This window comes from Gorilla gorilla, chromosome X (genome assembly GCF_029281585.2).
Source record: "Gorilla gorilla gorilla isolate KB3781 chromosome X, NHGRI_mGorGor1-v2.1_pri, whole genome shotgun sequence".
In the NCBI taxonomy this organism is placed as follows: domain Eukaryota; kingdom Metazoa; phylum Chordata; class Mammalia; order Primates; family Hominidae; genus Gorilla; species Gorilla gorilla.
In genome coordinates this window covers 117,782,735-117,801,664 of record NC_073247.2, presented here as the reverse complement: position 1 = coordinate 117,801,664, position 18,930 = coordinate 117,782,735, and the positions used below count along the sequence as shown (strand labels likewise).

General features: G+C 39.3%; 1 long non-coding RNA gene across 1 annotated transcript in view; it reads left to right on the top strand.

Moving 5' to 3' along the window:
• The first annotated feature begins 1,861 nt into the window (after positions 1-1,861).
• Positions 1,862-18,930, top strand: part of LOC134757944 (uncharacterized) — a 53,214-nt gene continuing 36,145 nt past the window's right edge. Inside the window, exon 1 of the long non-coding RNA XR_010132611.1 lies at positions 1,862-2,022. This is a non-coding gene — a long non-coding RNA (uncharacterized lncRNA). The remainder of the gene's footprint in view (positions 2,023-18,930) is intronic.

The window sequence follows — 18,930 nt, the reverse complement described above, 5'->3', positions numbered from 1 at the left end:
GACATAGAGGAGCTGGGCCCTCTGAATTACTATGTGGAGGAAATCACATATCTATCACAAACAACTACTTTGGACTCTCGTGAGAATGAAATAAACTTCTGATATATTAAGCCATGAAAACATTCAGTTTTATTTGATAAAACAGTAAGTGGGCTGGGCATGATGGCTGATGCCGGTAATCCCAACACTTTGGGAGGCCGAGGTGAGAAGATCACTTGAGGCCAGGAGTTTGAGACCAACCTGGGAAACACAGGGAGACCCTCATCTCTACAATTCTTTTTTTTTAAATAGCTAGGCATGGTGGCACACACCTACAGTCTCAGCTACTCTGGAGGCTGAGGCGAGAGGATCACTTGAGCCCAGGAGTTCAAGGTTACAGTGAGCCATGGTTGTACCACTGCACTTCAGCCTGGGCAATAGAGGGAGGCCCTGTCTCTAAAAAACAAACAAACAAAATAAAAACCAGTTAGCATTACCCTTATCTAAAAATGTACCAATACTTTGTACATATGAGGAAATAAAGGCTCAGGGGGGTAAGGATCTTTTACAGAGGTACATGGCTATTTAGGGGTGAAACCAGGATATTTACCCAGGCTGTCTCACTCTTGGGCCTCTGGTTTTGGCTAGGATCTTACTTGCCTCCTGGAAAATGGTAGGAACAAAGGCAATGAAAGCAGCACTGGCCTCTTTCTTTTTTTCTTTTTCAGACTTAGGATTTCTTTTTTATTAATTTTTATTTTTATTTTAAGTTCTGAGGTACATGTACAGGATGTCCAGGTTTGTTACATAGGTAAACGTGTGCCATGATGGTTTGCTGCACCTGTCCATGCATCACCTAGGTATTAAGCCCACTACGCAAGAACTATTTTTCCTGATACTCTCCCTCCCCTTGCACCCCACAACAGGCCCCAGTGTATGTTGTTCTCCTCTCTATGTTCATGTGTTCTCATTGTTCAGCTCCCACTTATAAGTAAGAACGTGCGGTGTTTGCTTTTCTGTTCCTGCATTAGTTTGCTGAGGATAATGGCTTCCGGCTCCATCCATGTCCCTACAAAGGACATGATCTCATTTCTTTTTATGGCTACAAAGTATTCCATGCTGTATATGTACCACATTTTCTTTATGCAGTCTATCATTTATGGGCATTTGTGTTGATGTTGATTCCATGTCTTTACTACTGTGAATGCACTGGCCTCTTTCTGAAGTTACATCCTGCTGCAGCAGGAAACCGCCTACAAGGTAAATAGTAAACAATAAATGAAAGCAGAAAGTTTTACCAGTTTTTAAGAAGGAGCCACACGTTTCCAAGAAGCCCACTGGAAAGTTGAAACTGGATATTAGAGTCCTAACATCTCTATGAGGAGCGGGGCATCACAAATCCTCTTGATGACACATTCATTTATTCACATCCAATAAACATCAATGGAGGGCCTACCATATGCCAGGGTATGTTCCTGTAAAACAAAACAAAAATCCTCATGGAGCCTACATATTAAGTGAGGGGAGATAGACAGTAAACTAAATAAGTAGAATATACCAGATGTTACAAGGTGATAAGTACTATGGAGAATAATAAAGCAGGGCAGAAAGAAAGTACAGCAGTTCAGCTATAATGGCTCCTTTCTGCAGGCTGGAGAAACAAGGGTTACTCTTTCTGTTTGATGCACCTCACTTCCCAGAACCTAGATGAAACGCCCCCACAAGAGGTCTAAGTTGATTTTTGCTACCCCTATCACTTGTTTGTTTTATGTCCCTGCAAATGATTAACTTTGCAAGGTGAGATTTTGCAAGGGCTTGTCTGAGCATGCATCCTCCTCCCCCACCCAGTTGTGGCAACTGTCTTATCTGCTTTCCATTTTGCTAATACCTAAACAACAGGCCTTCTCTTTGCTGACTGTGGGCCTACCATAGGAACAACTATCTCTGATGTTGCTCCACCTATTTCCTGACTTCTGTCTCAGTCTCTTCCTATGTTTTCAAGGAGCAAGACTAGCATCACAAGCGTGAGTTTTGGAGTCAAAGGTACCTGAGTTCATACCTTGGTTCTACCACTTACTGGCTATGGGAACTCTGACAAATTACTTAAGGCCTGAGTAGCATGAAACGGGTATAATGCTAAAGAAACATTCTGGAGTGTGACGTAGATTAAGGAGTTGGCATCAGAATGTAAATCAATGAAACTCTTCTCAGTCAGGACATTCAAGGGATCAGATCTGCCAATAATTAAAGTTTGGGTATACCACTGAGCAATGAACCACTACTGAGATACTGGTGAAAAGAAAAGCAGATATTAAGTAAAGAGTGGAGGAAGGAAGTCATAAATGCTAAATATGACCTCAAGACCTGCTACAGTACTGAGAACTTTGGTCTTCACAAACTTGTCCTTCCTTCATGGTCGTGGATATATACCTATATATTTTAATTAATATGTATTCTATTTTTCCTAATCTGTACATAAGTTGTGATTATGGTGGCTAAATTTAGTCCACAGATTGAAGAGTATCAAAACATAATCACAATGGATCTAGAGGGGGTATGAATATTACCCACAGATCCAGGAAGTAAAGCTCAATGAAGTGACCGATGAGTTATTGGGAAGTGGCAGGATTTGTTTTGGGTTGCCCATGAAATAACTGTATATTTTTAGGCAGGAGCATTTTTCAGAGACAGTCTATGGGAGGAAGGTGTGTAGATAATGGGCAGCTGTAAGCGTGGGTTCTAGTTGACATGTATGGCTTTTTAGGAACTGGAGCATCATTTTTTCCCTTTTTAATGGTACTCCAATTTCCTTTTAAATAACTACTCCTTGGCCTTTATATTAAGTCTACTTAAATCAATGGCACTTCTCTTCTGTAACCAGGAGGCAGGCACATGACTTAAGTGAGGATAATGTAATGCTCTGTGTCTAGATTTTGAATTTTAGTCATAGGGATAGAAAGACTAAAAGTGTCTAAGGTCCAGGCAATTAATGTGTCAGTGTCCTAATCAGACCAATTGTTTTACAACACCACTTTTGTTCATCACTAACTCAGTTCTCTAGTTTCCCATTGGTTCTCTGAAGCCTTAATATCATTATGATAAATTTACTTCTGCTTGAGTTTGTCTGAGTTGTTTATTTTATTTTTCATAACCACTTTCAAGGAGTTTAATAGAAAGGCCACATATAATATACCAATGTTGTACATGAGTACTAACATCAAAGCAAGTGTTTGAATTCTGGCTCTGCTGCTTATTTATCCTCTCTGGGACTCAGTTTTCTTATTTGGGAAAAGGAGATGATAAAAATGGCACCCACATCCTGGAATTATTGTTTGATAAGTGTCCAAAAAATCTTAACATTAGTAGTATGTAACAGTTACTTTAAAAAGTTAAGTTTTCCCCTTCACTATCATGTTAAAGGAAGAATGCCCAATTTCATGGGCAGTACCCAGACATGAGATTTTATTGTGCTTATTAGAATAATGGGTAGAACAGTAAAACTGAAAGACACTAAAAAAATCAGCTCTGTTTATATAGGATAGGGCTAGGAGCTACTCCTGGGGGAAAATAATAAATGTTTAAATTGCTTTTCAATGACTTTTGGCTACTAGCCTGGAGTCTTTTGTATATAACTAACTTATCAGAGACAACAAGGTTTACTTCATATTTATTAAAATAAGTTAGGTGTGTATGTGAGGTGGAGGGGTGTTCTTCACCTTATCTGATACTGAGAGCTTCAGCTAAAGCATTCTTTCCTCTTCCCCTAACAATTTCTTTTCCAGGAGATGCTGATCAATACTTCCCCTTTCTGGGTCTATTTTCCAAATGTTTTCTGTAATCAAGTCTTCATCACCAACACATATATAGTCAAATTTTTGACCTAAATACTTCCTGTAGTTCATCACATTCCCATTGGCTTGCCTCAGAGTTCTAAAGCGTTTTATCAGTATTTTTTAACAAGTGTTTACTTTGATAACACTGAGGACCTTTAAACTTTCCCCATTATCCACTTTCCCTTTTACATCTGGCAACTCCAAGTTTTGCTCCTGACAGGATTCAAAAGCCTCTTTCCCTGGTGCTAGAGCAGGACTACCAGAGAAAAATCTCCGCTCTTAGTACAAGTAACTAACAATTAGAAGGACATCTTTTCCAATTGCTTATTCTAATGTATTTTTCCAGAATTTGATAAATGTGTGGGAGTCTGGATTTATTATTTGTGTGTTTTTAATTTTTATGTTTATATTTTATATATTTATATATTATTATTATTTAAAAAGCCACGAATCTCTTTTTATGAATGCAGTCCTTTTACTCTTCAAAAATGCTGTATTTTTAAAGAGAGGGGTTTTAAATCAACTACATTTTTGACGTGTACATAAATACACAAAGCTATTAACAGTAGTTGGCCCTGAGTATTGTTGGGGTGGAGGTGGAGATGTGGACGTTGAGCATTGTATACTTCGTTTTCTTTGAACAAGGAGCATATGAGGTTTTTACAATTACTCACTTTTTTGAAGCTATATATCCTTTCTTCTGAAGGCATTTTTAAAGGAAGTTCTTTAAAATAGTCTCTATATCTAGGTATTTTATTTCACTTAAGTTCCATGGTCAATCGTTATAATAATTTTCTTGCATATACCCTTGAAACTCTTACCCTTCTCTCATTTTGTCACATTTGCTTGGAAAAGCTGCAACCTTGATCAAATGCAACTGTCTTCCAAGCCTATACCTGAGATTGTAACTGGGGAAAAAAGTGCACAATGATAAATTAATGACAACACACTTAAAAGAGGGTTGTAACACTTCAAGAATATCTTATTATTTATTCCTAATCCATTAAATCTTCCATTTCACACCTTCTCTGTCCTCAAACCTCCAATATCACCTCCTTCATCTTCTCTTTCAGGTGATGACTTTGCTTCCTGCTTTGCAGAGAACATTTTTAAAAATTAAAGGAGACTTTCCACAGACTTGTTACCCACTTAGCAGCATCAATACCTGTATACTGTAACTTCCTGCTTCTTACAAAGATGAACTTCCTTTACTCTTCTCTAAAACCATTTTTTTGCACTAGATCACATGTCCTTTAGCCCACTTTTGCCTTCAGCTCCAGCAATTCCCCCTTCTCTCTCCTATATAACTATTTTTATTTTTGTACTGTACTGGGTCATTCCAATAAACATACTGATTTCCTGTTTTCTCCCATCATGAAAGAAAATATTCCTTGATCTCAATTCCCTGTTAAATCATACCATATTCCTTTACTCAAGTTGCACAGCAAAACTTTAAAATGTGTCAACACTTGAGTTCTCCAATTCCCCTCATCCCATTCTCTGTCCCCTGCACCTCTGTATCTCTCTCTCCCTCCATCTCTTTCCATCATATAAGCACATGCACACATTTCATTATAATTTACAGAGTGAAGTAATTATATTGAGAGTGTGCAGTTCAATGAGTTTTCACTAATTTACAGCCACAAAATCCATCTCAAATCAAGGTATGAAATATTTGCATCAATTCAGAGTTTCCTCATGTCCCTTTCCAATCATCACCACTCTCATATCAAGCAAACATTTTCATTTCCATAACCATAGATTAGTTTAATATCTTTGAACCTAAATGTAAATGGACTCAAGAGTCCATAGATGGATTCTTCTATGTCTAGCTTTTTAAAACTATGCTTTTCTTCTTTTCTTCCTTGCAGTTGCAAGATTTAATAGAGTGAAAACAGAGCTCCCATACAAAGGGAGGGGACCCAAAGAGGGTAGCCATTGCCGGCTTGAATGCCTGGGTTTATATCCCAATCATTGTCCCTCCCGCTGTGCTCTCAGGCAATAGATGATTGGCTGTTTCTTTACCTCCTGTTTTTGCCTAATTAGCATTTTAGTGAGCTCTATTTCCTACCTGATTGGTCGGGTGTGAGCTAAGTTGCAAGCCCCGTGTTTAAAGGTGGATGTGGTCACCTTGGCTTAGGGATTCTTAGTCGGCCTGGGAAATCCAGCTAGTCCTGTCTCTCATTACCCCCTCTCAACAGGAAAATCCAAGTGTTGTTGGGGAGGTTGGCCAATGACTGCTTTAACTGCTTCCTGCTGAATTGGGACATAGTAGGGGTGGTGCAGTTGAGATTTCCCCGGGAGGGGTGCCTTCGATGTCATTAACATTGGAGCATGGGCTAGCAGGCCCCCTCCAGGGGGCTGTGGTATATCTTAGTCATGGACTGCATCTGGGACTCCATTTGAAGAACGATTTGTAGTTTTACAGCTTTGATTCTGGAAGAGACAAACTTAACAAGGAGGTTAAAGATACAGGGATTGAAATGTATGGCTTGCAGTGCAGGAGATTATTTCTTTGGCACACTTTGCAGGCCCTGACTACCTGCTTGATAGTTTTGAAAAGGCCTGGTCCAGTAAATAATAATTTGGCCATCTGATGGGTGCTATCAATGCCTAAGTGAAAGGTTTGGTGAAGGGTTTTAAGTAATTTCCATTGATTAGCTGCAGGCAAAAGCATTTTTCCTTCTTTGGTGGCTAGCCATCCTGAGGGGAGGAAAGTATGTCCTCGTGAGGTTCCCCATTTTATTTCTCCTGCTGAGTACTGGGGATTGCTTTCCTGGAGAGGGTTACCCCACACTAGGGGTCCTTCTATAAGCATTTCTAATGGAGGGTCCTGCCTTGCGGCTCTTTTGGCTTCAATATCTGCTTGGTGGTTCCCTTCTATTTCCCTTTCCTTTTTTTTCTGATGACCCCAGCAGCGTAGGACTGCCACCTCTTTAGGTTTCTGTACCACCAATAATAATCTCCTAATGGCTTCCTGATGTTTGATAGGTGTTCCTTTGGAAGTTAGGAATTCCCTTTCTCTCCATATTGCTGAATGGGCATGGAGGACTAGGTAAGCATATTTATAGTCTGTATATATATTTACCCTTTTCTCTTCTCCTAATTCTAGTGCCCGAGTGAGGGCTATTAGTTCGGCCAGCTCAGCACTAGTTCCTGGAGTGAGGGGATTACTTTCAAGTATTCCATTATCACTGATCACTGCATACCCTACTTTTTGAAGTCCTTTTTCTACAAAGGAACTTCCATCAGTATACAAGTTGAGGTCGGGATCAGTCAAGGGAACTTCTAAAAGGTCCCCTTGAGTGGTGTAGGTTTGAGCAATTACTTGATGACAGTATGTTCTATCTTTTCTTCATTGTCTGGAAGAAATGTGGCTTGGTTAAGAGTTGCACAAGTGCACAGTCACAGCACTGGCCCTTCAAGTAATACAGCCTGATATTTAAGTAAATTGTTGTCTGACAGCCACAAGTCTCCTTTAGCAGTGAGTATGCCATTCACATCATGAGATGTCCACACAGTAAGATCTCTTCCCTGTATTATTTTAACTGCTTTAGATACTAAGACTGCTACTGCCACCACTACCCATAAACAATGAGGCCAACCCTTTGCCACTACATCAGTTTCCTTACTCAGGTATGGCATGGGTTGCAAGCTCATCCCTCGGACCTGTGTAAAGACTCCTAGAGCTCTTCCTGTTTTTCCTGTGACATATAAAGAAAAGTCTTGCCCTGTTGGCAAGCTTAACACTGGGGCTTGGGTTAAGGCCTTCTTTAGGGCCTGGAAAGCTGCTTCTGCTTCAGGTTTCCATCTTACTAAATGGGTATTGGTTTTTGAGTTTCCTTAATTAGTGTATATAATGGTCTGGCTATTTTGCTCTACTTGGGAATCCATATTTGGCAGAAACCTGTTACGTCAAGGAACCCTCTTAGTTGCTTTAGGGTTTTGGGATGAGGATAAGCCAGTATAGGCTGGATACATTCCTCACTGAGGGCCCTGGTGCCTTTGGATAACTGTAGCCCTAAGTATTTAACCTGCTGTGAGAAGAGCTGAGCCTTCGGTTTGGAAACCTTGTAGCCACAGGTAGCGAGGAAATTTAAGAGCACTTGGGTGGCTTGATGGCACAAGGTTTTTGAAAGGGTGGCTAAAAGTAAATCATCCACCTACTGAAGGACAAGAGTGTCCAGGTATGAGAATTGGCTCAAGTCTTGGGCTAATGCCTGGCCAAATAGATGGGGGCTATCCCTGAACCCTTGGGGTAAAACAGTCCAGGTGAGTTGAGACATTGAGTTCAAAGGATCTTCAAAGGCAAACAAGAATTGAGACTCAGGATGTACAGGGATGCAGACAAAGGCATCCTTAAGGTCCAGGACTGTAAACCACTCTGCTTCCTCTGGTATTTGGGAAAGCAGAGTATAAGGGTTAGGTACAGCTGGGTATAGAGGGACAATGGCCTCATTGATAATCCTGAGATCTTGCACTAACCTCCACTGTCTGTTGGGTTTCTGTACTCCTAAAAATGGAGTATCACAGGGGCTATTGCATGCTTTTACTAGGCCTTGAGCTTTTAGGTCCTTAACAATCTTTTGGAGTCCTTGTCGGGCCTCGGGTCTAAGGGGGTACTGCCTTTGGTAGGGAAAGGAGGCGGAATCCTTTAGTTTAACTTGAACAGGACGGGCATTTTTTGCTCATCCATATTGTCCTTCTGTTGCCCAGACTTTAGGATTAATTCCTTCCTCAAGTAGGGGACAACAAACAGGTGTTCCTTCTCCTATGTTCAGGTGTGTAATGGCCCCTGCTTTTGCTAGAATGTCTCTCCCTAACAAGGGAGTGGGGCTTTCAGGCACAATTAGAAATGCATGTGAAAAGAGTAAAGTTCCTCAGTCACAACTTAGTGGCTGGGAGAAGTATCTAGTGACTGGCTGTCTTAGGACCCCTCGGATAGTGACAGATCAGGAGGACAGTTGTCCGGGACAGGAGAGTAAGACTGAGAAGGCTGAGCCAGTGTCCAGGAGACAGTTAACCTCCTGGCCCTCAATGGTAAAGCATACTTGGGGCTCTGTGAGGGTGATGGCATGGGCTGGCGCTTGCCCCAGGCACCCTCAGTCCTGCTGCTGGATCATCTGGTTAGTGGCTTCTGACTCAGAGGCCTTGGTCCCCTAGGGCAGTGGGCCTTCCAGTGATTCCCTTTTCTACGTGCTGCCTTGACATTTTTGAGCCTCACAGAGCCCCAGATTCTTAGCTGTGAGTTTCCCTGTTCTTGCCGGGTATGCTTCTCATTCAAGCAGGAAAATTCCCCACCTGGCTTGTCCACCTATCAGCTGGAACAGATGCACCTCATCAGCTCCTCAGTCTAATGGGATTCATTTGCCTGCCAGCCTGTAAAACTAGTTAAATAAGTCAATCACATCCTCCTGTGGGAGCCAGGGGTTACCCCATCCTATTCTTACTAAAAAGCCTCCCTGCCACAACCTCTTCTGGTTCACTCTGCTCCTAGGTGCAACCCCCCCCCCCCCCCATGCACACCCAGGTATACTCCTCCCCCAGACTGTGAGTGTATGTGACTAATAAACTGCTGCCAAATGCATCTGTTAAGTGTCAGGTGTCCTGTGTTCGGCCATTCCCAGAACCTTAGGACATGACTCCCTCCCTCACTGACAGAGTGAATAGGTGATCATAACAAGCTGAAATTAATGTTTTTGCAAATCATTATATTGTTGCCTGTATTATTAGCTTATTCCTTCTATTGCTGAGTAATATCCCATTGTATGAATATGACATAATTCTCAATCTTCATAATAATTGACCTAGTGACAACATTTAACACACTTGATTACTACCTTTTCATTGATAGACATTTTTTACTTGATTTCCAGGACACGGAACTCTCATGATTTTTCTCCAGCTTCATTGGCAACTCCTTCTCACTGTCCATACTAGTTTCTTCTGTTCTCCCTAAACTGTTAACATTGGCATTCTCCAGGGTACATTCCTTATTCCTCTTCTCTATCCGTACTCACTCCCTTAGTTACATCGTCTCATGGCTTTAAATACCATCCAGGTGCTGAAGACAAAAAAATTTATATCTTCACCATACCCCTCTTTCAAACTCTGGATTCATATATCCAACTGACTCGTTGATATCTCTGCTTGGATGTGTTTTATACACCTCAATTCAACTCACCCAAAGTGGAGTTTTTAGTAATCTACCTGATACCAGGTGCACCCACAGACTTTCCTATCATAGTTAATAGTAACTCCAAACCAAAAAGTTCATCATTGACTTCTTTATTTCACAGCCCATATCCAATCCATTAGAAAATTCTGTGGCTTTAACTTCAAAACACCCAGAATTCGAACACTTCTTACCACCTAGACTGCTACCACCCTGGTTCAAACAAGCATTTTCTCTTCCTGAATTATGGTTAACCCTTTTATGCCTGAGGTTGCAATTGTTTGAATTTTTGCAGTTGGACTTGGAGATGACCTTGAGCAGTGGGATATAAACTCCCACATGCTTAGCATTCCAAAAATAGAACACTAGATATAAATAGTGGCCTCCTTATTTCTCCCTCCTTCCACTTTTACTCATTCCCCTCTACCATATATACAGCCTAATTTTAACATGACTTCCATGGTGATCTTTCTATACACACACTAGATTGTGTTTGCTTAAAAACCCTCCAATAGATTCACATTTTACTCAGAAAAAAGACAGTTTTTACAATTACCCAAAAAGGCCTTTACCCACAATGGCCTATATATTGTGTTTGCTCCACCCACTATTCTTTATCTGATGTTTTATCTTGGTATTATCCTCTTTACTCTCTCTATTCCGTCCACGTTGGTCTCCTTGATTCCTCAAATATGTTAAGTACACTCTCACTTTTAGGGGCTTGCTCTGGCTCCTCCCTCTGCCGGGAAAGTTTCCCCAAGATACCTGCCTGTCTTTCACCTCCTTCAAATCTTTGTTTAAAAAAATCACTTTTCAATGAAATTTATCATAACAAACTATTTAACGTTGCAAACTGGTTCTTCAAATTGGCATTTTTTTCCAACTTTTATTTTAGGTGCATGGGGTACAGGTGCAAGTTTGTTACATGGATAAATAGCATATTGTGGGGGTTTGATGTACAGATTATTTCATCACCCAGATAATGAGCATAGTAAGTACCTAATAGGTAGTTTTTCCATCCTCCGCCTCCTCCCACCCTGCAACCTCAAGTAGGCCCTGGTATCTATTGTTCCCTTCTTTATGTCCATGTGTACTCAATGTTTAACTCTCACTTATAAGTGAGAATGTGTGGCGTTTTATTTTTCGTTCCTGCATTAGTTTGCTAAGAATAATAGCCTCCATCTCCATCCATGTTCCTGCGAAAGACATGATCTCTTATGGCTCCATATTATTCCATGGTGCATACATACCATATTTTCTTTATCCAGTCCCCTGTTTATGGGCATCTAGGTTGATTCCATATCTTTGTTATTGTGAACAATGGTGCAATGGACATACATGTACATGTGTCTTTATGGTAGAACAATTTATATTCTTTTAGGTATATACTCAGTAATGGGATTGCTGGATCAAACGGTATTTCTATTTTAAGCTCTTTGAGAAATCTCCAAACGGCTTTCCAAGTGGCTGAACTAACTTACACTACGACCAACAGTGTGTAAGCATTCCCTTTTCTCCACAAACTTGCCAGCTTCTGTTATTTTTTGACTTTTTACTAGTAGCCATTCTAACTGGTGTGAGATGGTATCTCCCTGTGGTTTTGATTTGCATTTCTCTAATGATTAGTAATGTTGAACATTTTTTCACAATGCCTGTTGGCCACGTGTATGTCTTTTGAAAAGTGTCTGTTCACATTCTTTGGCTATATATATATATATATATATATATTTTTTTTTTTTTTTTTTGAGATGGAGTCTCACTCTGTCACCCAGGAAAGAGTGCAGTGGCACGATCTCTCGGCTCATTGTAACCTCTGCCTTCTGGGCTCAAGTGATTCTCCTGCCTTAGCCTCCTGAGTAGCTGGGATTATAGGTGCCCAAAACCACGCCCAGCTAATTTTTGTATTTTTAGTAGAGACGCGGTTTCACCATGTTGGCCAGGCTGGTTTCGAGCTCCTGACCTCAAATGATCCACCCGCCTCAGCCTCCCAAAGTGCTGAGATTACAGGCATGAGCCACTGTGTCCAGCCCCTTTGGCGATATTTTAATGGGGTTGTTTGTTTTTTCTTGTTCATTTAAGTTTCTTGTAGATGCTAGATATTAGACCTTCAGCAGAATGCACAGTTTGAAAATATTTTCTCCCATTCTGCAGGTTGTCTGTTTCCTCTATTGACAGTTTCCTTTGCTGTGCAGAAGCTCTTTTGTTTAATTAGGTCCCACTTGCCAAGTTTTGTTTTTGTTGCAATTGCTTTTAGCATGTTTGTCATGAAATCTTTGTCAGGGCCTATATCCAGAATGGTATTTCCTGTTTTCTTCTAGGGTTTGCATAGTTTTAGGTTTCACATTTAAGTCTTTAATCCATTTTTTTGTTTTGTTTTGTTTTTATTTTTTTTTTGTTATACTTTAAGTTCTGGGATACATGCGCAGAACGTGCAAGTTTGTTACATAGGTATACTTGTGCCATGGTGGTTAGCTGCACCCATCAACCTGTCATCTACATTAGGTATTTCTCCTAATGCTATACCTCCCCTAGTCCCCCACCCCTAGACAGGACCTGGTGTGTGATGTTCCCCTCCCTGTTCCCATATGTTCTCATTGTTCAACTCCCGCTTATGAGTGAGAACATGCAGTGTTTGGTTTTATGTTCCTGTGGAAGTTTGCTGAGAATGATGGTTTCAAGCTTCACTCATGTCCCTGCAAAGGACATGAACTCATTGTTTGTTATGGCTGTGTAGTATTCCGTGGTGTATATGTGCCACATTTTCTTTATCCAGTCTGTCTTGAAGGGCATTTGGGTTGGTTCCAAGTCTTTGCTATTGTGAATAGTGCTGCAGTAAACATACATGTGAATGTGTCTTTATAGCAGAATGATTTATAATCCTTTGGGTGTATACCCAGTAATAGGATTGCTGGGTCAAATGGTATTTCTTATTCTAGATACTTGAGGAATTGCCACACTGTCTTCCACAATGGTTGACCTAATTTACACTCCCACCAACAGTGAAAAAGCATTCCTATTTCTCCACGTCCTCTCTGCTGTTTCTTGACTTTTTAATGATCACCATTCCAACTGATGTGAGATGGTATCTCATTGTGGTTTTGATTTGCATTTCTCTAATGACCAGTGATGATGAGCTTTTTTTCATATTGGCCACATAAATGTCTTCTTTTGAGAAGTGTCTGTTCATATCCTTTGCCCACTTTTTGATGTTTTTTTTTTCATGTAAATTTGTTTAAGTTCCTCGTAGATTCTGGATATTAGCCCTTTGTCGAATGGATAGATTGCAAAAATTTTCTCCTATTATGTATGTTCCCTGTTCCTTTAATCCATCTTGAGTTGATTTTTGTATATGGTGAAAGGAAGGGGTCTTCTGCATGTGGCTAGCCAGTAATCACTGCACCATTTATTGAATAGGGAGTCCTTTCCCCATTGCTTCTTTTTGTCGACTTTGTCAAAGATAAGATGGTTGTAGGTACCTGACTTTATTTCTGCATTCTCTAACCTGTTCCATTGGTCTGTGTGTTTGTTTTTGTACCAGTACGATGCCATGTTGGTTACTGTAGCCTTGTAGTACACTTTAAAGTTGGGTAGTGTGATGCCTCCTGCTTTGATTTTTGCTTAGGATTGCTTTGGCTATTGGGGCTCTTTTTTTGGTTCTATATGACTTTTAGAATAGCTTTTTTTAATTCCACAAAAAAATCATTGGTAGTTTGATAGTAATAACATTGAATTTATAAATTTCTTTCGGCAATATAAACATTTCAACAATATTGATTCTTTCTCTCCATGAACATGGAATATTTTTCCATTTGTTTGTGTCATCTCTGATTTCTTTCAGTATTGTTTTGGAATTCTCATTGTAGAGATTTTTCAACTCCTGCTTAGCTGTATTTCTAGGTATTTTATTCTTTATTGTGGCAATTGTGAATGGGATTGCCTTTCTGATTTGGCTCTTGGCTTGGCTGTTTTGGTGTGTAGGAATGCTATTGATTTTTGTACATTGATTTCCCGTCCTGAAACGTTGTTGAAATTGTTTATCAAGTCTAGGAGCCTTTGGGAAGAGACTATGGGGTTTTCTAGGTATAGAATCTTATGGTCTGCAAAGAGTGATCATTTAACTTTTTCCCTTCCTTTCTGGATGCCTATTGTTTCTCTTGCCTGACTGCTCTGGCTAGGAATTTTGGTACTATGGTGAATAGAAGTGGTGAGAGTGGGGATCCTTGTCTTATTCTGGTTCTCAACAGGAATGCTTCCAGCTTTTGCCCTTTCAGTATGATGCTGTGGGTTTTTCATAGATGGTTCTTATTATTTTTATGTACATTCCTTTGATGCCTAGTATGCTGAGGGTTTTTAACATGAAGGGATGTTGAATTTTATCAAAAGCTTTTTCTGTGTCTATTGAGATGATTATGTGGTTTTTGTTTTACTTATGTGATGAACCACATTTATTGATTTGTATATATTGAACAAACCTTGCATCCCAGGACATGATACAACATGGAAGAACCTTGAAAACATTATGCTTTGTGAAATAAGCCAGTCACAAAAAGATAATTGCGACATAATTCCACTTATGTGAGGTATCTAAAGCAGTCAAACTCTTAGAAACAGAAAGTAGAGTTATAACTGCCAGGGCCTAGGGGGAGGAGGAAAAGGGGAGTTGTTACAGAATTTCAGTTGGTATAGTTTAAAGGTTGCAAGACGAAAAGGTTGTAGAGATCAGTTGTAAGCAATGTACATATAGTTAATACAACTGTACTGTACATTTATAAATGGCTTGTAATTACAGCACTTTGGGAGGTGAATGCAGGTGGATCGCTTGGCGACAGGAGTTTGAGACCAGCCTGGCCAACATAATGAAACCCCTTCTCTACTAAAAATACAAACAATTAGCCAGGCATGGTGGCATACACCTGTAATCCCAGCTACTCCAGAGGCTGAGGCATGAGAACTGTTTGAACCCAGGAGGCAGAGGTTGCAGTCAACCGAGATCGCACCACTGCACTCCAGCCTGGGTGACAGAGTGAGACTCTGTCTCAAAAAATAAATTTAAAAAAATGATTAAAATAGTAAATTTAATGTTGTGGTTTTTTACCACCATAAAAAATAAAGAAAAAAAAGAAGTTATCTTTTTAAAATCTACCAAATTAAAGAGAAAAATGTCAACTTTGACTTCTGGTTTCAACTCTGACATGTAAAAAGCTTAGAAGTCATCATTCTCATACATACAAAAAGAAGAAAGCTGGACAAACCAAAAATGAATTACTGTTCTTGGACTTGTCAGAGACCTTCATTTGTAGGGCAAATGTCACCCTTAAATCTGGAAAGACAGGAGAATCCAGCGAGTTGCAGCCAAGTTCTTACATGGAGCAGAAGCCACTAGAATCCAGAGAGTCATAGCCAAGCTATCCTTACCTGGAGCAGAAATCAGTAGAACCATAAACTGGCAGGAACTCTTAAATGGTTATTTTGATTGTGCAAAAGTGTGAGAGTGAGAAACTTCTAGAGGGCAACAGTCTTAGGGATGCTCTACACTTTCGAGAGTTTTCCTCCAGGAATCCCATTAGCTTATCAGAGTGCAGATCTGAAAGACTCAGTCTTGAATCTGGCAGAAGGAGAAGGAGGGGGAAAGTAACTATTGTTGAGACCAGGAGAAAAGACTTTACCAGAGCTTTCTCCCACCTTGTGTTGTAAGAGCATTTGCCCTGCTTCAGCCCCTCTAGCGTTCCTGTCTTACCCAAGGGGAGGAAGGCTAAAAACATTTGTAAAAGTCACAGCTCAGAAATACAGGTACACCAAAATCTGATATTTAATTATAAGATTATAGAATGCTATTTTTAGTTTTTCTTTGGAAACTCCATACAGTTTTCCATAATGGTTGTACTAATGTACATTCCCATCAACTGTGTACAAGGGTTCCATTTTCTCTTGAAGTCTCACCAACACTTATCTTTTTTATACTAGCCATTCAGACAGGTGTTCAGTCATATCTCACTGTGATTTTAATTTGCCTTTCTCCAATGATTAGTGATATTGGACATTTTTTCATATATCTGTTGGTCATTTGTACCTCTTCTTTTGAGAAATGACTCTTCAGGTCTTTGTACATTTTTAAATCAGGTTGTTTGGGATTTTTGCTATTAAGTTGTTTGATCTCCTTACGTATTTTGGATATTAACCCCTTGTCAAATGATCCTGACATCCTAATGACTTGAAATCAATATGTCAAAAATACATCTGCAGTCCCGTGTTCATTGCAGCGTTGTTCACAATAGCTAAGATACAGAATCAATCGAAGTGTCCATCAACAGGTGAATGAGTAAAGAAAAAATGGTATATATGCATGATGGAGTACTATTCAGCAATAAAAAATAATTCTGTCATTTGTGACAACATAGATGAAACTTGAGGAAATAATGGTAAATGAAATCAGCCAGGCACAGAAGGACATAAAACACGTCTTCTCACTTATGTGTGGAGTTGTTACAGTGAACTCATAGAAGTGGAGAATAGAATGGTGGTTACCAGAGACTTGGGGGTAAGGATGGGATGATGCTGGTCAAATTGTAGAAAGGTGCAGTTTGACAGGAGGAATTAAGGATTAGTTAATGTGATGGATATGTTACTTACCTTGATCCAATCATTCCACACTGTACACATATATTATAACATTACTGTGTAACCCATAACTATATGATTATAATTTGTTCAAAAAATAAAAAGTAAATGAAATAAAATATTTCCTAATAACTGAAGAAAAATGATTTTAGAACACTTCTGTTTTCCCGCACCTTACCACTGCACTCACAGTACAACCACATAATACAATGGATTATATCTAAAACAGCTGCAAGATGCAGACTGTACCTAAGAAAGAGTTCCTAGGAAAGCCCAAAGGAAAAATGAGAGACAAAAACAAAGACATTGGAGGAGTTTGTAGCTTCAGATATCTACAGGTATTGCATATTAAACACAGCCCAACTCCTAACCAGATTAGCATAAAAAACAGACACTAAAGGCTTATTTATCTTAGTTTTGATTATCTGATATATCATGACTAGATTTCTATAACAAAAAATTTTACAAGGCACACAAAAAAGCGAAAACGCACACTATTCAGGGACAGAGCAAGCACCAGAACCAAAATTGGATATGGCACAGATTTTGGAATTATCAAGAAATTTGAAGGAACTGTGATTAATATGTTAAGGACACTAAGGGAAAAAGGAGACAACATGCAAGTACAGATTGGTAATATAAGCAGAGCGATAGAAATTCTAATAAAGAATCAAAAGAAAATGAAGACGGATGGAAATTCTAACAAAGAAATTAAAAGCACTGTAACAGAAATGAAGAATAGTTTCGATGGGCTCATCAGTAAGCTGGGCACGGCCAAGGAAAGTATCATTGAACCTGAAAATATGTCAATATAAACTTCCTACACTGAAATGGAAAGAGAAAAAAATGAAAAGAAATAACATCCAAGAACTATGGAACAATTTCAAAAGATGCAACATATGTGTGTGAACCCCAGGTAAATGAGACAGGTGTAAGTTAATTTAGAAAGTTTATTTTATAAAAGTTGAGGACATGCGCCTGTGATAAAGCCTCAGGAGGTCCTGACTACGTGTGCCCAAGGTGGTCAGAGCACAGCTTGGTTTTATACATTTTAGGGAGACATGAGACATCAATCAACATTTGTAAGATGAGCATTGGTTATGTCTGGAAAGGGTGGATAAATGGAAGTGGGTAGGGGGCTTCCAGGTCATAGGTAGACAAGAGACAAATGGTTACATTCTTTTGAGTTTCTGATTATCCTCTCCAAAGGAGGCAATCAGATAATGCATTTATCTCAGTCAGCAAGGGGTGATTTTGAATAGAATGGGAGGCAGGTTGACCCTAAGCAGTTCCCAGCTCGACTTCTCCATTTAGCTTAGTGATTTTGGGGCCCTAAGATTTATTTTCCTTTACTATTCATAATTGAAATATCAGAAGGTGAAAAAAGAGATAACAGATTGGAAAAATATTTGAAGTAAGAATGTCCAAAAATTTTCAAAACTTAAAGACAGACCACCGACCACAGATCCAGGAATTTCAGAGAACAAGGAAGATGAATAGCAAAAAACTACACTTAGGCATATTGTACTCAAACTGCTGAAAACTAAAGACAGAGAGAAGTTCTTGAAAGGAACAACAGGACAAAAGAGACCTTACCCATAGAAGAACAAAGATAAGACTTACAGTGGGCTTTGCACCCTAAACCATATATGAGAGAACAAAGTCGGGTGAAATATTTGAAGTCTTCAAAAAAACCTATACCAATATAAATTTCTATATCCAGCGAAATTACCCTTTTAAAGTGAAGGAGAAATTAAGCTTCATTCAAACAAACAAAAACTAAGAAATTTCATTGCAGCACATTTACCCTTCAAGGAAAGTTAAAATATTTTCTTTAGAGAAAATAAAATTCTATAGGTCAGAAACTTTGATTCATGTAAAGACAGGAAGAGTGTCAGGGAAAGAATAAATGAAGATAAAATAAAATCTTATTTTTCTTTTTCTTAATTGATCTAAAAGGAAATGGTTTTTCTAGAGTAATAATAATAAAACATATTGAGGAATTATAATGTATGGAGACATAAAATGAATGGTACCAATGACATAATAGGACCGAAGAATTGGAAATACTCTATACTTGTGCTACAAGTAGCATAGTGTTATTCGAAGGTAGCTATAGATTAGTTTAGAATGCATATTGCAAATCCTAGGGATACCACTAAATGTTTTTAAAATAAATAAAATTTATATGCTATCAGAGGAGATAAAATGAGAAGCTGAATTAAGGCCAGGCATGGTAGCATGTACTTTCAGCACTTTGAGAGGATGAGGTGGGAGGATTGCTTAAGCACAGTAATTCAAGGATACAGTGAGCTATGATGGCAC